The sequence below is a fragment of the Chelonoidis abingdonii genome, chromosome 2 (assembly GCF_003597395.2).
Source record: "Chelonoidis abingdonii isolate Lonesome George chromosome 2, CheloAbing_2.0, whole genome shotgun sequence".
Classification (NCBI taxonomy): Eukaryota; Metazoa; Chordata; order Testudines; family Testudinidae; genus Chelonoidis; species Chelonoidis abingdonii.
Window position 1 is genome coordinate 272,866,796 of NC_133770.1, and position 21,180 is coordinate 272,887,975.

A 21,180-nucleotide genomic window follows, 5' to 3' on the forward strand; every position below is an offset into this window, starting at 1 on the left:
TGTGACCAAGCGGGGTAATGCACAGAGCATTTCCTGCATGGAGCAACAGTGACACCGTGTGGCCACGCATGTTAATGCACTAAGAATACCCCCACAGAGCAACAGTGACACCCTGTGGCCACACAGGTTAATGCACAGAGCATTTCTCTCATGGAGCAACAGTAACCCTGTGGCCACACAGGATAATGCACAGAGCATTTCTCTTGGAGGAACAGTGACACAGCGTGGCCACGCAGGGTAATCACCAAACATTTCACTCATGGAGCAAGAGTGACACTGGGTACTGTGATACAGCAGGGCCAGAGAGCAGAAAGAGGGTTGTAGATGGGAGGTATAAAAGCCCTAGGATCATCGACGCCTTATTCCCTGTGGGCTGGGGAAAGGTTATTACAGGGTAATTGGAGAACCTAGACCCAATTAAGGCTCCAACAAAGACCTAATAAAATTTCCTTTCTGACTGAAGCAGGGGTGAGGGAAGTAGAGCTGAGTAGAGTTTGGAGGAGTTTTACTGTTCTGTGGAGGACCAGAGGTAGGAAACCTTGCCCAAGCAGAGAGACTCCCCCTTGGGTAGTGTTTCCCTCAGTCCTATGTGCCGGAGGAGAGGCTAAGCAGCCTGAAAAGCTGAAGGGGCTAGAGACTCTATCCCTGCTCATCCTGACTAACAGCCATTGATGGACTAACCCTCCATGAATTTGCCTAGTTCTTTTTTGAACCCGATTTTAGTCTTGGCCTTCACAACATTCTCTTGTGAGGAGTTTCAGCCCTAATCTCACAGAGCCCCGTACCCAACAGGGAAGCACACAGCCTGTGACAAGAACTACCGCCAGTACAGATGAGGAATTCCAAGCACTGACAGCTTACTCACAGCCAGTTAAGGAGGAGGCAGAAAGCTGAGGACTGTTCATGTCTGCTTAGAAGGATTTTCAGGCTGCTCATGGCCTCATCTGCCTATTTCCTCCCCTAGCTGCTGCTCCTGACAATTCCGCTTCAAGTGCAGCAAATAAGCCAAACAAGAGCCATCACTAAACAAAATTCAACTCGTGTGTGAAATCTTTCCCTCATCCCTGCCTCCCTCTCCCATCCCATCCACATCTGCCCCATTAGAGCAGACACTCAGTCAACACCCACAGTCACCACTGCACTCTAGCGCCCACTGCTCTGCATCATTTTTGTCCCTTACTTGTTCATAACTCCCAAGACCTAGCCTGTGGGGATGCACACCTACCACACCTGCCTGTGTGCTACGAAGGGAGACAGCACAAGGTGAGGCAAGGACAGACAGACAGACAGTGTGTTGGCCAACACATTAGAGGAGAGAGACAGAAAAACGTGGGAGGAAGGCAAGCAACTCACAACATGGAGTCATCCTCCTGGATCCAACTTTCTGCTGCAGAGGACACACTGCCCCTGGCCAGAGAACTGAGCAGCTTCTGAAAATGGGGACCTTGTCTCCCTCGGAACCACTAGTCAGGAACCTTTTTTTTTTTTTTTTTTACCAACTCGCCTAGCTAACGGGACCTCAGTGAGCCGGGTGGGCTTGTTGAAGCAGAAGGGACCACAACCGCACGTATCTCCGACAGTGTGTGTTTCCATCCCAAGATGGATGGCTTTTGTATATGGCATCTACCAATCTCGCAGTTCTCAGCGTCTTGCTCCTTCCTCACTGGAGCGATTGTTTTGAGCGTGATTTCTTTTCCTTGCACTCACCCACACAATGGGAAAAAGAATTGCTCTGAGAGTGGTAGAGTCTGTTTGTAGGTGATCTTTTATCTCTCACCGGTAGGCCTCCGGCCCTCCATCTTTCCATTACTCTTAGGGACTAACGTAGAAAATGCCCCCCATTGCATAACACCTGAATACTCCCGCGTAGCGCTCTGGTCAGAATGCAACCTGCACAAATCTGCGAATTGGTTGTTTTGTGGCCTAACTGCTTGCAAGTTGCTTGTTGGCTAGTTTCTTGGCTTGTAGGTTGTTTTTTGTACCTTGCTGTCGACTTCTGAGCTTTTTTTTTTTGGTCGCGCTCCGCAGATGGTGGGCATGCAGGGGCAAGGGAGAGGGTCCAGAGTGTACAGGGGGCCAACAGTCTTGACGAGCTTGGCATGGGAGATTTAGTCGCACACGAGCGTTGGCGTTTTCCAAGGGATTGGCTTGTTTGGATTGTTTTGAAATGGGATTAATTGATTTTTGGCTTATATGAAGGTCGGCGGTGGCTCTATTTACTTGTGAAGTTTGGAACTGAGCACTTCTGGTCCTTCTCCAGCTTTGATCCCACACAGCACACCATTCACGGGATTTCGGCCTCTGCACACAACTGGAGCGAGAACAGATGAGGAATTCCAAATACTGACCGCTTACTCACAGCCAGTTATGTGGAAGGCAGAAAGCTGAGGACTGTTCATCTCTGCTTATAAGGATGCTCAGGCTGCTCAGGTTCATTTCTTCCAGTTTCTCCTCTAGCTGCGGCTCCTGGACGATCCCTCTGCAAAGACAACATGTAACCCAAGCAGGAGCCATCACTGCCCCAAGTTCTACTGGTGTATGAGATGCCGCCCTCCCTCTCCCATCCACTGTACATTAGCCCCACTTGATGAACAGAGTCAGAGTCAACTCCTACAGTCATCCCACACCACTACCAATGGAGGATCTAATACCCATCATGCTTCTCTCCCTCCTCCCAATGCCCCAGTGGGATACAGACTCTCCAGACCAAGCCAGCAAGCATCCACCATTGCCCATGTTCCATGCAAGGAGACAGTGCAAGGAGAGGCAGACAACAGCATGTTGGACAACATATGAGAGCAGAGATACACACATAGGAAGGAGGCAAACTCAGCACCTGTACGCACCTTCCTGGCTCTCCACAAAGGGTTACTCCATTTCAGGAAGACTCCACAGCACCTGAAAACCCCTTGACAGGGCACAAAGGATTCCCCTGAGCTTATTGTGTCCCCGTGAGATGCAGAGGCCTTTCCTCAGGGGCCTTCCCCATACTCACAAATTCTCTCCACTGAGAAGAGTGTTTGCAGCCCTCCCTCAATACTGAACTTCAGAAAATTTCCATTTGCTCTTACTCTGCAGATCATTGTCCAGCTTCCATCCCTAGCGATGGGCTCAGGGTGGCTACTACTTCTTTGGTCAGATGAGAGATTGGCCAACCTGTGGCAGAGACCTATCTCAGTATGAACTGAAAAGAGAAAGAGAGAACACTTGTAAGCTAGGCCAGCACTTGGGCATGGAAGAAAAAAGGACACACACACATCACTGGCTGCTGCTCATTGGGGCCCCCTTCTCTATTCCTCTCCAGCCCACCCAGGGCCTAAAATGCTCATCAATCCTAAGAAGCTACAGCCCTCCAGGAAAGGGACGATCCCAGACCACTACCAGCCACAGGCAGAGCTGTACCTTCCCCAGGACCCACCCCAGGGATAGGAGAAGCATCTCTCTGCTCTCCACGAGGCACCTCACTCTGCAGATACTGGATAGAGAAATGTAATTTCACAAAAACACGCACCTGATCCTCCAACATTACAAGATTGCTCCTTGGCTCCACTGCAAAGCAAAACAGCTATATTGGGTATGTCTGCTTCCTCAGATCCCCAGACAGGGCTGCTCCGCTGGCCTGGAGCAGCCCTCCGCAAGAACAGCTAACCACCTATGGAAGAGCCATCACTGACAAAAACAGTATAGATGCACGACATCTTCCAGTACCTGCCTCCACTCTCGCACTCACTATCCTGCATGATTTTCATCCCCTGCTACTTGTTCATAGCTCTCGAGACCTAGCCTGTGGGGATGCACCCCTAGCACAGCTGCCCGTGTCCTATGAAGGGAGAAGGCACAAGGAGAGGCAAGGACAGAGAGAGAGAAAGAGAGAGGGTGTTGGCCAACACACTAGAGAAGAGACAGACAGCAAGAGAAACATGGGATGAAGGCAAGAAACTCACCAGCTGGAGCCATCTCCCTGGATCCAACCTTCTGCTGCAGAGGACACACTGCTTGTGAACAGAGAAATGACCAGCCCCGAAAACGTAACCCGTGTCTCCCTTGTAACCACTGCTGTTCAGGGATTTTTTTTTTTTTTTTTTAACACAAACCCAGGCCCAGCTAACAGGGCGTCCCTATCAGGAGCCAGGTGGGCCTTGAGAAGAACCCTCAGCAAAACACACACTTATCTCAGAGACAGTGCCGTCTGTTCCACTCCCAGATGGATGGCTTTTTCATGCCATCGAATAATTCTCAAGGTCCCATCACTCTTCATCACTGTCCATCGCATGAGAGCTGTAGACTGACGTGTGTCTTCTTTTTCCTTGGTACTAAACCCAGCAGAAGTGGGGCGGGGGGAAACAAGTTACCATCTCCTTCTGCAAGGTCACATAGTCTTCATTTCACATCTCCCGTATCCCACGGTTCTGCCCTCAACCCATCTCCCATTGGTACTTTACACCTGCAACTAGAAGGGGCCCATTGTAATGGCACCCAAAATAGTCCATTTGCTCAGGAGACTCTTACCCCTTCCCCAGCCTTAATATCACATTGCCCTGTACCCAGCGAGGAAGCACAGGGTCTGTCAAGAGAAATACAGTGAGAACAGATAAGGAATAGAAAGCACTGACCTCTGACTCACAGCCAGTTATTCAGAATTCAGAAAGCTGAGGACTGTTCATGTCTCCTTAGAAGGATGTCCAAGCTGCTCAGATCCATTTCTGCCAGTCTCTCCTCCAGCTGGGACTCCTGGACAATTCCTCTGCAGGAACAGCTGCAAAAGCCAAGCATGAGCCATCATGACACAAAGCTCTATTGGTGTGTGAAATCTTGCCCTCAATCCTGCCTCCCTCTTCCATCCCATCTACACTGGCGCCACTCGAACAGAGAATGAGTTAACACCAACAGTCACTGCTCCATTTTAGCACCCACTGCCTGACATGGTTTTCATCCCCTCCTACTCGTCCAGGGCTCCCAAGACCTAACCTGTGGGGATGCACACCTACCACCCCTGCCTGTGTCCTAAGAAGGGAGATGGCAGAAGGAAAGGTAAGGATAAAGATAGGGCGTGTGTTGGCCAACTTACTAGAGAACAGAGAGAGAGAGAGAGTGAAAAACATAGGTGAAAGGCAAGCAACTCACTACCTGCAGTCATCCTCCTGGATCCAACCATCTGCTGCAGAGGACACACTGCTACTGGCCAGAGAACTGAGCAGTCCCTGAAAATGTGGACCTTGTCTCCCTCATAACTACAGCTACTCAAAAACAGAGCAATCACCAAAGCAGACACTTATCTCTTTGTGAGTGGCGGTCATTCCACTCCTAGTTGAACGGCTTTTTCACGGCAGCAATAATTTCTTGCGGTCCCATCGCTCTCGCTCGATTGCCATTGCATGACGGCAGTAGATTCTCAGGCGAGATTTCTTTTCCTCTGGTACTAAATCCAGCCGAAGGGGAAAAAACAAACAAGTTACCATCTCAGTGGGCAATGCTGGGGAGGCCCTTCTTTCTGCCTTTCCCACACAGTGGTGCTCTGCCCTGAACCCCCCTCCCATCATACCTTTAGGACTATAAGTAGAAAGCACCTCTTGCAACAACACCTGAAATAGTCACTCTGCACAGCAGACTTTGGTCAGACATGACAAACCTGCAAAGAAACTGCAGAAATTGAGCTCGTTTTTGGCTTAATTGCTTTCTGAGTTTCCTGTTGGACAGTTTTTGGCTCACAGATTGTTGGGCTTCTATAGCCTGTGAAGAAAACTACAGCGAGTACAGATGTGGAAGTCAAAGCATTGATCGCTTACCCACCGCAAGTTAAGCGGGATTCAGAAAGGAGAGGACTGTTCATGTCTGCTTAGAAGGATGCTCAGGCTGATCAGGTCCACTTCTGCCAACTTCTCCTTGGCCTGGGGCTCCTGGACACTTCCTCTGCAAGTGCACCTGCAAAACCCATGCATGAGCCATCAGTACAACAAGTTCTATTCGTGCATGAAATCTTGCCCTCATCCCTTCCTTCCTCTCCCACACCATCCACCTGAGCCCAACTCAATGAACAGAGATGAATAAACAGTCACTGCTCCACTTCAGCGCCCACTGCCCCTCATGACTTTTCTATGCTTTTTCTTCTCCATGGCTCCCAAGACCTAGCCTGTGGGGATGCACACTGAGCACCCCACCCATGTCCTCTGAAGGGAGATGGCACAAGGAAAGGTGAGACAGACAGAGAGAGGGTGTGTGTTGCCCAACATACTAGAGAACAGAAGAGACAGAGTGAAAAACACAGGTGGAAGGCAAGCAACTCAGCACCTGCAGTCATCCTCCTGGATCCAACCTTCTGCTGCAGAGGACTCACCGCTCATGACCAGAGAACTGAGCAGCCCCTGAAAATGAGGACTTTGTGTCCTTCGTAACTACAACTAGTCAAGAACATTTTCTTACAAACACAGCCCCAGCTAACGTGGTGTCCCTACCAGGAGCAGGGAGGGTCAGGCGCAAAGCAATCACCAAAACAGACACTTCTCATTGAGAGTGGCAGCTGTTCCGCTCCCAGTTGGACGGCTTTTGCGTGGCATCGACAATACTCACAGTGTCATCGCTCTCCTTCGCTTTCCATCGCATGAGGGCAGTAGATTCTGGCGCGTGACTTGTTTTCCCTTGGTACTAAACCCAGCACAAGGGAGGAAAACACATCAGTTACCACCTTACTCAATGTTGTCTTCTAGGCTCTTCTCTTCACCTCTCCCGCATGGCAGGGCTAGGCCCTCAACCCTCTTCTCCTTACATCTTTGGCATTACAACCAAAATCACTCCTTGCAACAGCACCTGACATAGTCACTCTGGCCCCTCCCCAGCCTTAACACCACAGAGTCCCGTACCCAAAGACGAAGCACATGGCCTGTGAACAATACTACAGCAAGTACAAATGAGGATTTCAAAGCACTGACTTCTTTCTCACAGCCAGTTAAGCGGGGGCAGGAGGCTGAGGACTGTTCATGTCTGCTTAAAAGGATGTCCAAGCTGCTCAGGTGCACGTCTGCCTCTTTCTCCTCCAGCTAGGGCTCCTGGACAATTTCTCTGCACGAGCAGCTGCAAAAGCCAAGCACGAGCTGTGACTACACACAGCTCTATTGGTGCTTGAAATCTTGGCCTCATCCTTGTCTCTCTCTTCCATCCCATCTACATCAGCCCCACTTGATCAACAGTGACTGAGTAAACATTTACAGTCTCCACTCTATGCTAGCGCCCACTGCCCGGAACTATTTTCGTCCCCTCCTACTTGTACGTATCTGCCAAGACCTAGTCTGTGGGGAAGCACACCTAGCACTCCTGCCCGTGTACCATGAAGGGAGACAGCACAAAGAGAGGCAAGGACAGAGACAGGGAGATAAAGAGTGTTGGCCAACACACTAGAGAAGCGAGACAGAGACAAGAGAAAGGCAAGAAATTCACCAGCTGGAGTAATCCCCCTGGATCCAACTATCTGCTGCCGAGGACACACTGCTTGCGGACAGAGAAATGACCATCCCCTGAAACTGGGGACCTTGTCTACCTCATAACCATATCTAGTCAGGAATCTTTTCCTACAAAGCGAGCCTCACCTAACGAATAGTCCCGGCCTGTAGGCAGGTGGGCCGTTACCAGAGTCCTCACCAAACCAGACACTTATCTGACTGATGGTGATGGCTGCTCCACTCCCAGCTCGACGGCATCTGCATAACCTGGCATCAATAATGCTCATTTTCTCATGGCTTTTGCATGCTTTTCATCTCACAATGGGGGTGGGCTCTTACCCTTGACTTCTTTCCCCTTTCTCAAAGCACAACACAAGAGGGAAAACCAAAAGTCATCACTGGATTCTCAATGTTTTCTTTCATCTTCATCTTTCATCTCCCATTACACCGTTTTAGATACAATTAAAAAGCACACAACACACACTCAACCTGTGGAACTCCTGGCCAGAGAACGCTGTGAAAGCCACGACTATAACAGGATTAAACAAAGAACTAGGTAAATTCATGGAGGACAGGCCCATAAATGGCTACTAATCAGGATGGGCAGTGAGCAGAGCCCTCACCTAACGTGACATTTATCAAACTGATGGTGACACTTGCTCTGCTCCCAGCTGGATGGCTCTTGCCTGGCATCAACAATGCTCGGAGTATCCCTGCTCTCCCTCCCTTTCCATTGGATGAGGGAGTGGACTCTGACCTTCCACTTCTTCTCCCTTGGTAATGAACCCAGCACAAAGGGGGAAAAACAAACATGTTAGCATCTCAGTCAGCAACATCACATAGGTTCTTCTCCCATCTACCGCACCCCAGACTTCCGCCCTTCATGCTTCTTCCATTACACCTTCAGGAGCACTACTAGAAAGAAGCCTCTTGCACCTACAGACAAAATAGTCACTCTGTACAGAAGACTTGTGCCTTTCCCTTATCTGAATCCCACAGAGCCATGTACCCAATGAAGTTCACAGACTCTGACCAAAACTGGAGTGAGAACAGATGAAGAATTCCAAGCATTGACCGCTTACTCACAGCCAGTTATGCCGAAGGCAGAAAGCTGAGGACTGTTTGTAATAAGCCTCTGTCCCAAATCTGGACCTTAGCGTCCAAAATCTGGGGGCTTAGCATGAAACTTCCCCCAAGCTTATTACCAGCTTGGATCTGATATCGCTGCCACCAATCAGGATTCAGGGCTCCTGATCGCCCCTGGGGTCGCCCAAACCTATCTCTGGGGGACCCCCAAGACCCAGAACCCCTGGGTCTCCTACCACAGGGAAAACAAGTACTTTCCCTTGTCTCCTCTATTTTATCCCCAGCTTTCCCTCTCCCTGGGTTAGCCTGGGCGATACTGTACTTCACTCCTTGAATGCAAACCAGAGAGGGCAATTTACCTTCCCCCTGAGGCTATGCATTCAAACCTAGTCAAGCTAACACAAAGAGATTCTCCCCCTCCCTTCGCTCCTAGCCTTAACCAGAGAAAAATCCTCAAGCAGGTTTTAAAAAGAAAGCTTTATATAAAAAAGAAAGAACAACACATGAACATGACTACTTGCATCCGAATGACATAAACAGGCTATTGCTATAAGACAAGTGATAACCAGTCTGGATTCAAAATGGATCAATCTGAACATTACGACAACTCCACAACATGTAAATACAAACGCAAAGCATAACACCTATGCTTTGCTACCTTTGTATCACACTGGGAACTGAAGATTTAGAAGTTTAGAATAGAAAAGGATATAAGCTGTTCTTCCTATAGGCGAGAGAAACCAAAGAGAAAGACAAAGAACAAACCCCCTCCTTTGAAAAATCCCGGTTCCGTGATTGTCTTCGTCAGGTGTCTGGTCCGCTTTCGTTTAACCCCTTTAAGGTAAAGAACATTAAACCCTTAGATATCTGTTTATGACACTGTTAATCTCTGCTAAGGGATGTCAGTGCTAGGTCACTTCTGCCAATTTCTCCTCCAGAGTGCGTCCTGACTGGATTCTCTGCAAATGCAACAGGTAAACCTGAGCAAAAGCCATCACTGACACAAAATTCATTTGACGTGAAATCTTGGCCCTCATTCCTATCTCCCTCTCCACATCCCATGCCAGCATCAGCCAGCCAACACCCACAGTCACCGCTGCACTCTAAGTGCTCACTACCTTGCATGATTTCGGTCCCCTCTACATGTCCTAGCTTACTGAGACCTAGCTGGGGGATGGCACACCTACCAACCTACATGTACGTTCATACGAAGGGAGACATAGCAGAAGAGAGAAAAGGACGAGAGAGAGAACAGATGCACAAAGACAGCAAGCGCCCATCGAAGAGTATGAGTTGGCCAACGCATAGAGAAGAGAAGAGAGAAAACATGAAAAGGAGTCAAGAACAACTGCTGGAGTCATCCCCCTGGATCCAACCTTCTGCTGCAGAGCACACCGCTGTGGATGGAGATATTACCACACTGAAAATGGGGACTGAAAATGGGGATAATTACCCCATTGTAACCATGGCTGTCAGGAATCTTCTCTACAACCGAGTCACAGCTAATGAACCAGTCCTGGCCTGGAGGCAGCTGGGCCGCTACCAGAGTCCTCACCGAACCAGACACTTATTCACTGAAGTGACGGGCTGCTCCACTCCAGCTCAATGGCATCTCCATAGTGCGGGCACAAACAAATGCTCGCTGTTTGTTTCACAACTCGTGTCCTTTCCATCTCACAACGGGAGTGGGCTCTTACCCGACTTCTTTCCCCTTGGTACTAAGCACAACACAAGAGGGAAAAACAAAAGTTATCATCACAATCTGCAATGTTGTGTAGGTTCTTCTTCTCTCATCTCCCATTACACCTTTATAGCTACCATTAAAAAGCACACAACACACACTCAACCTGTGGAACTCCTTCCCAAAGAACGTTGTGAAGGCCAAGAGTACAATGGGGTTCAAAAAGGAAGTATGTAAATTCATTGAGAAGAGGTCCATCAATGGCTATTAGTCAAAATGGGCAGGGATGGTGTCATTATACTCTGTTTCCCAGAAGCTGGGAATGGGAGACAGGAAATGGATCACTTGGTTATTCCCTGTTCTGTTCATTCCCTCTGGGGCAGCTGGCATTAGCCACTGTCTAAAGAAAGTAGCCCATTGCACCTGCATCCAAGAGAGTCCACTACCAATCGAGCATCTAGTACCCATCATGTTTCTCTTCCTCCTCCCAATTCCCCAGTGGGATGCAGACTCTCCAGACCAAGCCTGTGAGCATGCACCATTGCCCATGTTCTATGCCAGGAGATAGTACAAGGAGAGAGAGGGGATGCATGTTGGCCAACATATGAGATTAGAGAGACAGAGAGAGAGAGAGGGGAAGAAAGAAACTACAGAAAGACGTCATCACCTTCCTGGCTCTCCACAAAAAGTTACCACACTTCAGGAAATCTCCATAGCACCTGACAACTCCTTGAGAGGGTACAAAGGATTCCCCCAAGCTTATCATCCCCAGTTAGATGCAGACGCCTTTCCTCAGAGGCCCTCCCCATACTAAGGAATTCTCTCCACCAACAAGAGTCTTTGCAGCCCTCCCTAACCCCTTGTAGGGTAGGCCAGCACTGGGGCGTGGAAGAAAAACGGACACACACAGAGATCATTGGCTGCTGCTCATTGGAGCCTCCTCCTTTATTCCTCTCCAGCCTATCCAGGGCCTAAAATGCTCGTCACTCCTAAGGAACTACAGCCCTCCAGGAAAGGGACAATCCCAGACAATTACCAGCCACAGCCAGAGCGGTACCTTCCCCAAGTCCCTGCCCATGGAAATAAGAAGCGTCTCTGTGCTCTCAAGGAGGCAACTCACTACACAGTGTGACAAAGTTCCTCCTCTACCTTGGTAGGTCCTGCGCTTATTGGTGGATTTGCTCACCTCACAGATTCACCCTGTGTGTTGGGAAACAGCCCAGCGACCTTCCCCTCTGGCAGAAGCTACAGTCCAGGTCAATTTCTCCTGTGTTTAATCAGGAGTTGGGAGGTTTGCAGGGAATTCGGGCCCACCCCCTATCCCAGGCCCTGTGGACTGCAGCTGTCTAGAGTGCCTCCTGACACGGATGCACGACAGCTACAACTCCCTGGGCTACTTCCCCCTGGCCTCCTCCCAACACCTTCTTTGTCCTCACCACCAGCCCTTTCTCCTGATGTCTGATAATGCTTGTACTTCTCAGTCCTCCAGCCGTACGTCTACTCACTCTCAGCTCCTTGCACACCTTTTGCTCCCAGTTCCTCACACACACACCCTCTCCTCTGGCTCCCTCTGGCCTGACTGGAGTGAGATCTTTTATAGCAACAGAGGGGCCTTAATTAGAGTCAGGTGCTTAAGAGCCTCACCTGACTCTTAGCAGCTTAATTAGAGTCAGGTGTTCTCATTAGCCTGGAGCAGCCCCTGCTCTGGTCACTCAGGGAACAGACAACTACTTATCCAGTGGCAGGTATCTCTCTCTTCTACTACTCTGTTCCCAGCTGGTCTGGGTCTATCACAGCAGATACTGGATAGACAGGTATTTCACAAACACACACACCTGCTCCTCGAATGTCACGAGAGCACTCCTCAGCTCAACTGCCAAGTGAAATGTGTAGATTGTGCAGGTCCAGTTCCTCCAGATGGTCCTCCTCTGTCAGGGGCTTCTCCACTGGCCTGGAGTGGGTCTCCGCAAAAACAGCTAACCACCTATGGAAGAGCCATCACTGTCAAAAACACTACACGTGCTTGATATTTTCCAATACCTGCCTTCACTCTCGCACCCACTACCCCACATGATTTTCATCCCCTCCGACTTCGTCCTGGCTCCCAAGACCTAGCCTGTGGGGATCCACACAGAGCACACCTGCCTGTGTCCTATAAAGGGAGAAAGCACAAGGAAAGACAAGGACAGAGACAGACAGTGTGTGTTGGCCAACACAATACAGAAAAGAGAGAGAGGGAGAGAAATGCAGGAGGAGGGCAAGGAACCTGCCAGCTAAAGGCATCCCCCTGGATCCAACCTTCTCTTGTAGAGGACACACTGCTTGTGATGGAAAAGTGACCAGACCCTGAAAATGAGGACCTTGTCTCCCTCGTATCGACAGCTAGTCATGAACCTTTTCTTACCAACCCAGCCCCAGCAGATGGGGTGTCTCTACCTGGAGTCAGATGGGCCATGAGCAGAACCCTCAGAAAAACAGACACTTCTCAGTGACAGTGGTGTCTGCTCAGCTCCCAGATGGATGGCTCTTGCCTGGCATGAACAATGCTCACCACATGACGGCAATAGACTGACATGTGACTTCTTTTTCCTTGCTACTAAACCCAGCAGAAGGGAGAAAAACAAATAAAATTAGCATCTCCATCTACACTATCGTGAAGTCTCTTCATTTCACAGCTCCCGTATCCCACAACCCATCTTCCATTACTACTTTACACCTGCAACTAGAAAGGACCCATTGTAATGGCACCCAAAATAGTTACTTTTCTCAGGAGACACCTGTCCCTTCCCCAGCCTTAATACTACTGTGCCCCGTACCCAATGAGGAAGCACACAGCCTGGGAAGAAAACTACAGCGAGAACAGATGAGGAACTCCAACCACTGACCTCTTACTCACAGTCAGTTATGCAGAAGGCAGAAAGCTCAGGACTGTTCATGTCTGCTTACAAGGACGTCCAAGCTGCTCAGGTCCATGTATGCCAATTTCTCCTCCGGCTTGGACTCCTGGACAATTCCTCTGCAAGCACAGCTGCAAAAGAAAGCATGAGCCATCCCTACACACAGCTCTACTGGTACTTGAAATCTTGCCCTCAATCCTGCCTCCCTCTTCCATCCCATCTACGTCGGCCCCACTCGATGAACAGAGACCGAGTTAACACTGACAGTCACTGCTCCGCTCTCATGCCCACTGCTCTGCATTATTTTCATCTCCTCCTACTTCTCCATGGCTCCCGAGACCTGGCCTCTGGGGATGCAAACCTAGCACGCCTGCCCGTGTCCCACAAGGGGAGATGGCACAAGGAGAGGAGAGGAGATAGGAAAGAGAGTGAGAAAGTTGGCCAACACACTAGAGGAGAGAGAGAGACACAGAGAGAAAGAAATGGGAGGAAAGCAAGCAACTCACCACCTGCAGTCATCCTCCTAGATGCAACCTTCCGCTGCAGAGGACACACAGCTCCTAGCCAACAAACTGAGCAGCCCCTGAAAATGGGGACCTTGTCTCTCTCGTAACCACAACTGGTCAGGAACCATTTCTTACAAACCCAGCCCCAGCTAACGGGGCATTCCTACCTGGAGCCGGGGGGCCCCACGCAGAGCCCTCACCAAACCACATCTCACTGAAAGTAGCGACTGCTCCACTGCCAACTGGACACCTCCTCGTTTGCATCAACAATGCTCACGGGCTCACTGCTCTCGCTCGCTTTCCATCCGATGAGGAGAGTGAACTCGGACGTTTGATTTCTCTTCCCTCGATACTAAACCGGCACAAGGAGGAAGAACAAATAAGTTACTATCTCAGCGGGCAGCGTCCCGTAGGCTCTTCTTTTCGCCTCTCCGCCCCGAACCCACCCCCCATTTTCCCTTTAGCACTCCATCTAAAACGCACCCCTTGCAACAGCACCCCAAATAATCACTCTGCACAGCAGACTCTACGGCTGGGGAGGGAGCAATCTCACAGAGCCTCGCACCCAGCCAGGAAGCACACGGCCTGGGAGGAATACTACAGCGAGCACAGATGAGGAATTCAAAGCACTGACCGCTTACTCACACTCAGTTATGCAGGACTCACAAAGCTGAGGACTGGTCATGTCTGCTTACAGGGATGTCCAGTCTGCTCATGTCCACCTCTCCCAGCTTCCCCTCAAGACAGGGCTCCTGGAAAATTCCTCTGGAAGCACAGCTGCAAAAGCCAAGCATGAGCCATCACTACACAAACCTCTACGGGTGCTTCAAATCCTGCCCTCATCCTGGCCTCCCTCGCCAATCCCAGCTACCTCGGCCCCACTCGCTGAACAGAGACCGACTTAATACCGACAGCCACAGCCCTGCATGATTTTCGTCCCCTCCTCCTTCTCCATGGCTCCCGAGACATAGCCCGCGGTGATCCATATGTAACACGCCTGCCCGTGTGCTACGAAGGGAGACAGCACGAGGAAACGCAAGGACAGAGAGAGACAGAGGGTGTGTGTTGGCCAACGTACTAGAAAAGAGAGACAGAGAGAGAGAAAGAAGAAACATGGGAGGAAAGCAAGCAACTCACCACCTGCAGTCATCCTCCTGGATTCAACTTTCTCCCGCGGAGGAGACACCGTTTCTGACCAGAGAAATGAGCAACCTCTGAAAACGGCGACCTTTTCTCCCTCGTAAGCACAGCTAGTCGAGAACCATTTCTTACAACCGAGCCCTACCTCACTGGGCTTCCCTACCTGGACTCAGGTTGGGTGTGAGCAGAGCCCTCACCAAACCAGACACTTATCTCACTGACAGCGGCATCTCCTCGGCTCCCAGATGGACGGCTTTTGCATGCCATCAACAATGCTCAGACTCTCAATGCTCTCACTCTCTTTCCATCACATGAAGGCAGTAGACTCTGACACGTGATGTCCTTTTCCTTGGTACTAAATCCAGCAGGGGGAGGGGGAACAAAAAAAACTTTAGCATCTCCATCTGCAATGTCACGTGATAGTTCTTGCTTGGCTTTATTAGTTTGCAGAGGAATTGTCCAGGAGCCCTAATTGGACAAGAATATGGCAGAAGTGGACCTGAGCAGCCTGGACATAGCTGCATGAGCCCTGCTGCTTCCCCAGGGCTCTAGTGGCTATTTACATGGCCAGGGTGGTGAAAGCAGGGGAGACCCGGGCCTTTTAAATAGCCTCCGAGCCCTAGTCTGCTGCTGCTACCCTGGTGGGGGTGGGAGGAGGAGGTGGCACTTACCATTCAGGGTGGGCTGTACCCCTGTACTCTCACCCCCTGCCCTGCCCGCACGAGCCCCTCTACAGCCAGCTCCGCACCCCTTGCCCTGCCCGCACCATGCCCTGTTTGCAGCCAGCCCTGCACTCCCTGCCCTGCACACACCAGGCCCTGTCGGCAGCCAGCCTTGCACCCCCTGCCCTGTCTCCAGCCCACGCCTGCTGCACCCCCTTGCAGCCCTGCCCGAAGTCAGCCAGCCCCACACACACCCCTGCTTGCATCAGCCCCGCACCTCCTGCCTTGCCCACACAAGCACCTGCCCTCCAGCCCACCGCTGCCACACCCCCCTGTGGCCCTACCCGAAGCCAGCCAGCCCCGCACCCCCTACCCTGTCTCCAGCCAACCCCTGCCAAACCCCCCACCTGAAGCCAGCCAGTCCCGCACTGCTCTCTCTCCAGCCCTGCCAACCCATGCTGCACCCCCCAGCAGCCCTGCCTGAAGCCAGCCAGCCCAACCCACACCACCCTTGTCTCCAGCCAGCCCCGCATCCCTTGCCCTGCCTGCTCCCAGACCCTACCTCCAGCCAGCCCCATGTCCACTGGTGTCCTGCAGTTCCCAGGGCAGCAATCCTGCACACCTGCTTCAATTTTCAATTTGATTCCTGGAGCTCTGTCTGCTGGCAGCTCAGGGAGGAGAGAAGGCAAACTCAGAGTCTGCCCAGCAACCAATAGGGAGTGAGATGCCCTCCCAGGGCGTTGAGGAGAGGGGAGAAGCCATTTTGGAGAGGCTGGAGCCAGGGAGGGGCAGGGCAGGGCAGGACTGGCTGTGTAGGGAGCTGGGGAGTCCCAGGCCTGCAGGCAGGTTCCCCCTGAGAACTGGCCTATTGGGACCTGACCACAGATCCCTCAGCTGGGTTTTCCTTCCCCACGGATGATTCCCAATTTGTAGCGTTTGCTGGGAAATTTCCCCAGCCAGGCTGGGTTCACCTCCAGCTCCCTAGGGGAGACCAGTCCCACATGGTCAGCGCTGCTAGTCCAGGGCTGTGTGACTGGAGGCTGGGCAAGAGGCTGCAGTTTGGATGTGGGGGTAGTTGTATAACCTACACCTTGAGCCCTGTGCCCCTTTGTGATGAGGAGTAATCCTGGAACCAACGCAGCCTGATTCCTGCCTGAGGAGGATCCCTGCCAGCAGACAGCAGCCCCTGTGCAGTGACTCAGCAGTCCAGGTCATCTTCAAACCTGAACATCATTCATGGTGTTCGTGAGTACACCAGCTTTTAGTTAGTTAGTCAGGGAATTTGTTTTGGGGACCCCCTACTCCCTGAACTGTGTCCTCAAGCCAGGGAGTGAGTAAGGGTTTGAGGATTTTATAACCTGCTGCTTATTACACCCCTGGAGGGATTTACCACCTCCTCCCACTTGTGGGTCCTTTGGGCTGTACTGAACCCAGTCAGCCACACTGCTAAACTACTGCAGACATTTTATAGGTCATCAAGGGCCCCAGCAAAGTGGGTATACCAACAAGACACTAATTTTGCACTTCTTACATCAAGTCATGGGTATTTTCAGTGTTGGCACTGGTGACCCTAAAAATAGTGTTTCATCCTGTTATATAGTATTTGTTTCCTGTTTAATATAATTATTGTGTTGAATATATTTTTGTGTTGGGTTATTTCTTAGAAGTCTCCAACTATCTGGCAAGTAAGTGAGGATTACTCTGTAGTTAGAATTTTCCATCCAAGCTGCCCTGGTGACCCTGCCAGGAAGGAGCGAGGAGGGTGGAGGCATGACCAAATAATTTCATAACAAAAAAGAAAAAAGATTCACTCTGCTGAGTAGGTGGTGGGATCCAAAAGAACCATCAAAACCTGTAAGCGGATTGCCATTAAAGGAGGTAATCAGGCGGACAGGGGCGCTACATAGGGTTAACATACATTCCTAGAGATGTCAGGCTTTTTAGTTCTTAAATTGCTGTTCGGGATTCCTCCCGGGAAAATACAGACATATGGTAACCCTCTTGGCACAAAAAATACGTACTGTGGCACATCCCTTAAATCAGAACTTTTTATAGGGAACTGGTTGCTAAGAAATGAAAGACCTTTTTTTTTTTTTCCACAACATTTTAAGTCATTCCTGCCAGCCTGCAGAAAATGTTGCAAATTGGGCCCTACACTTCCTAAAGCGCTGCGTGAGGGGGAGGGGGGAGTCGCAGAGCGCTGGCTGTGCGCGGGGGGGGGGGGGGGGGACGACGACAGAGGCAGGCTTGGATGCAGGAAAGTCGCGGCTGGCTGGGGGTGTGGCGGGTTACAGAAGGTCGCGGCGGGCAGGGGGGGTGAGTCGCGGCGGGTGGGGGGTGCGGATTAGAGAAAGTCGCAGCCCCGTTGGGGTGCGGGGAAGGTCGCGGTGGGCTGGGGGTGCAGGCGGGCGGGCTTGAGTGTGGGTTAGAGAAGGTCGCGGCGAGCTGGGGTGTGCGGAGGGGTCGGAGTGCGGGGGGGCGAGGAAAATCATCAGGTGGGCTGGGGATGCGAGGCTAGGATGCGGGATAGAGAAGTGCGGCGAGGCGAGCTGAGGGCTCTGGCCTGGTATGCCCTGGAAAGTGTTCGGCCGCTTGTAGGGCATAGAGGGGCCTTGCTAATGGGTGATGGAAATCGGTGGGGAACGGGGGCTGGAGGTGCGGGAAAGTCGCGGCGGGTTGGGGTGCAGTGTTAGAGAAGTTTTGGTCGTCGGCCGCGCCGCTGGGGTCCAGTGGGGCGAGGGAATGTCGGTGGCGGGTTCTGGCTGATAGAGCGGGTGAGAATAGACGGTCGCGGCGCGCCCTGGAGGAGCTGGTGGTGAGAAGCGGGCTGGGGGTGCAGGTTAGAGACTGGTCGACATGCGGACGGTTAGAGACAGGTCCCAGCTGGGCTGGCGGTGCAGGGGATACGGGGAAGGTCCAGGCGGGACTGGGGGGTACAGGTTACAGAAGGTCGTGCCGGGCTGGGGGTGTGCGGGGGATGCGGGCGGTTGGGAGAAGGTCGGCGGCGCGGCGTGGTGTGGTGGTTGCAGGGGGGACGGGGAAGTCGCGGCGGGCGGAGGTATCTGGTGTGGGCTGGGAACAGGGCAGGTTAGAGAAAGTCTGCGTGGGGCTGGGGGGGGGCGGGTGCGTGGGGAAGAGGTCGCGGGCTCGCCGCCCCTAGGGAATGGGTTGGGCTTGTGCTGGGGCAGGGCTTAGTAGGGTCACGGGCGGTTAGAGAAGGTTCCGGGTGGGCGGGGTTAGGCAGACTTAACCCGAGTGTCCAGCGGGCTAGGTGCGGAAAGGGTGCAGAGTGGGAACGGGGAAAGGTTGGGTCGGCCGGCCCTCGTGGGCTGGGGTATCAGGTTACAGAAAGTTTGTTGCGGTCGGGAATAGTTGGCGGGCGCGGGAGAAGATAGTCGGACGTCAATGGCGTTAGGGGTGCGGTAGAGAAAGTCATCGCGCGCTGGGGGGGGCGATGGGAGAACGGTCGCAGGCGCGCTGGAGGGGCGCGGGGACGGGGAAGGTCTGAGGCGGGCTGGAGGTTATCGGGTGGGCTCGGGAAGGGGCAGATTAGAGTGGAATGTCTGCGTGCGGGCTGGGGGGAACGTATGGGGGGAAGGTGGTCTCGTGTGGGGGCATGGTGGGAGGGCAGGTTATAGATGAAAGGGAGTAGTCTGCCGCCGGGACTGGAACTGAAGTGGGGGCATGTGCGGAGTAAGGTGGCGTGGCGGTCGCTGGGCGGGGGCCCTGTTTAGAGAAAGTCATGCGCGGGCTGGCGGGGCGATTGGGGGAGGCCGTGGCGGGGGTGCTTAGTGCGGGGTGCGTTACCTAGAGAAAGTCATGGCGGGCTGGATGGGGGGGCGCGGATGGTTGTGGGGGAACGGTTTCTGTCAGGTGGGGTGGAGGGCAGGTTAAGAAGAATGGGAGTCGGTGCGGGGGTCTTGCGGGGCGATGGGGGAAAGGTCCGCTTGGGTTAGTGTGCGCGCTGGAGGAGAAATGACTGGGGGTTTTTGGCAGGGCGGGGGCAGGTTAGAGCATAAAGAGCGGGGTGCTTTTAGGGTGGGGGGGGGGGGGGGCTGGGGGGGGGGGGGGGGGGGGGGGGGGGGGGGGGGGGGGTGGGGGGGGGGGGGGGGGTGGGGGGGGGGGGGGGGGGCGATGGGGGAAGGTCGCGGCGAGGCATGGGGGGGGGGCAGTTTAGAGAAAGTTCATGGCGGGCTGGGGCACGGATGAAGGTCGTGGCGGGCTGGGGGGCAGGTTAGAGGATAAGGCTATTATGCGCGGAGCACCGGGAAAGGATGGGGCACGGAACAACGGTCGCGGCTGGGGCTGCGGGCGGCAGGTTAGGAGAAAAGTCGGGTGCGTGTTTGTTGGGGCGGGTGCCTCGATGTGGTGGTAAGGTCGCGGCGTGGTGATGGGGGGGGGCAGGTTTAGGAGAAAGTCATGGCGGTGCTGGGGGCGATTGGGCGTGGAATGGTCGCGGAGAAAAGGGCCTGGGGGGCAGGTTAAGAAAGTCATGGCGTGGGCCTGGGGGCTGATTTGGAGGAATAGAGGTCGCGCGGGCTGGCGGGGTTGTTGGCCAGGGATGAAAGGAGCAAAGTCTGTGGCGGGCGCCCTGGGGGTGGCGATGGGGATAATAGGTGCGGCGGGCTGGGGGCTAGTGTAGAGAATAGAAGTCAGAGTTGGCGGGTCTGGTTTTGGGCGCGGCGTATCCTCGGTGGGGGAAGGTCGCGGTTTCGAGAGGTGGTCGCGCCGGCGGGCAGGTTAGAGAAATCATGGCGGGGCTGGGGGCGATGGGGGAGGGTCGCGGGCTGGGCTGGGGGGGGGCAGTTAGAGAAAGTCATGGGCGGGCTGGGGGCACCGGAGAAGGTCTCGGCGGGCTGGGGGGGCGGTTAGAGAAAGTCATGGCGGGCGTGGGGGCACGGAGAAGAGTCGTGGCGCGCTGGGGAAAACAGGGGGCAGGTTAGAGAAATCAGCGGCTGGGGGGGCGATGGGGAAGGTTCGGGGGCTGGGAGGGCAGGTTAGGAAAGTCATTGGCGGGCTGGGGTCACGGAGATAGGTCAGTGGGCGCGGGTCTTGGGAGGGGGCCCACCCGTTTGCGGTTAGAGGTAAAGTCATGGCGGGTCTGGTGGGCACGGAGAAGTTCTCGGCGTGTTCCTGGGGGGGGGGCCCCTGGCAAGAGTTGTATTGAGAAGGTTTCATGGCGGTGCTGGGCACGCCGAGAAGGTCGTGGCGCTCGTTGGTGGGGGGCAGGTTAGAGAAAGTCATGGCGGGCTGGGGGCACGGAGAAGGTCGCGGCGGGCTGGGGGTGCGGGGAAGGGTGCGGCGCGCTGAGGTCACTGGCTGAGACGCGCCGCTACCAAACATACCCGAGGCGGAGGCACTTTGAAAACTACAAGTCCCAGGTTCCGTCGCTCATGACAGGAGCGACTAGCGCAGAACGAAGCCGAGTTCCCTAGTTACCGCGGTCGGCGTCCAGACCGCTGATATCACTTCCTCTTCCACAACTTCCGTTTCCGGCGCCGCTCTGCAAACCGAAGCTGTGATGCCAAAAGCGCCTCCCGCTCAAACCGAAGGCGCCGGGGCCCGTCCTGGCCGCTACGAGTAGCGGGCACCGACCCCGCCTCTCCCACGGTGCCGCTGGATCCGCGGTGGCTGATGGGAGTTGTAGGCCAGGGCACACTACAACTCCCACACGCTTCTGCTTCATTCCTTCCCTCCGCCCGCTCCCCCCCAGCTAGGCACATGGCAATAGTCGGGGCTGTGGCTGGGAGTCGAGAGTCGGGCAGGGGATCCTGA

The 21,180-nt window shown here is 53.4% G+C and overlaps 1 protein-coding gene and 1 long non-coding RNA gene across 7 annotated transcripts in view; both read right to left on the reverse strand.

The window, feature by feature from the left end:
• The window catches only part of CSMD3 (CUB and Sushi multiple domains 3), a 1,318,842-nt gene that overhangs the window by 618,594 nt on the left and 679,068 nt on the right, over positions 1–21,180 (reverse strand). The window lies entirely within an intron of this gene.
• Positions 2,775–6,221, reverse strand: LOC116829780 (uncharacterized). Of its 3 annotated transcripts, XR_012655387.1 has the most exons (5): positions 5,787–6,220; positions 5,125–5,419; positions 4,614–4,756; positions 3,945–4,313; positions 2,775–3,184 (listed from the first exon to the last, which is right to left on the reverse strand). It is a non-coding gene; the product is annotated as an uncharacterized LOC116829780 (long non-coding RNA). The 3 variants fall into 3 exon arrangements; XR_012655386.1 differs by lacking the exon at positions 2,775–3,184 and having other exon boundaries at positions 3,471–4,313; positions 5,128–5,419; positions 5,787–6,221; XR_012655385.1 differs by lacking the exon at positions 2,775–3,184 and having other exon boundaries at positions 3,472–4,313; positions 5,787–6,221.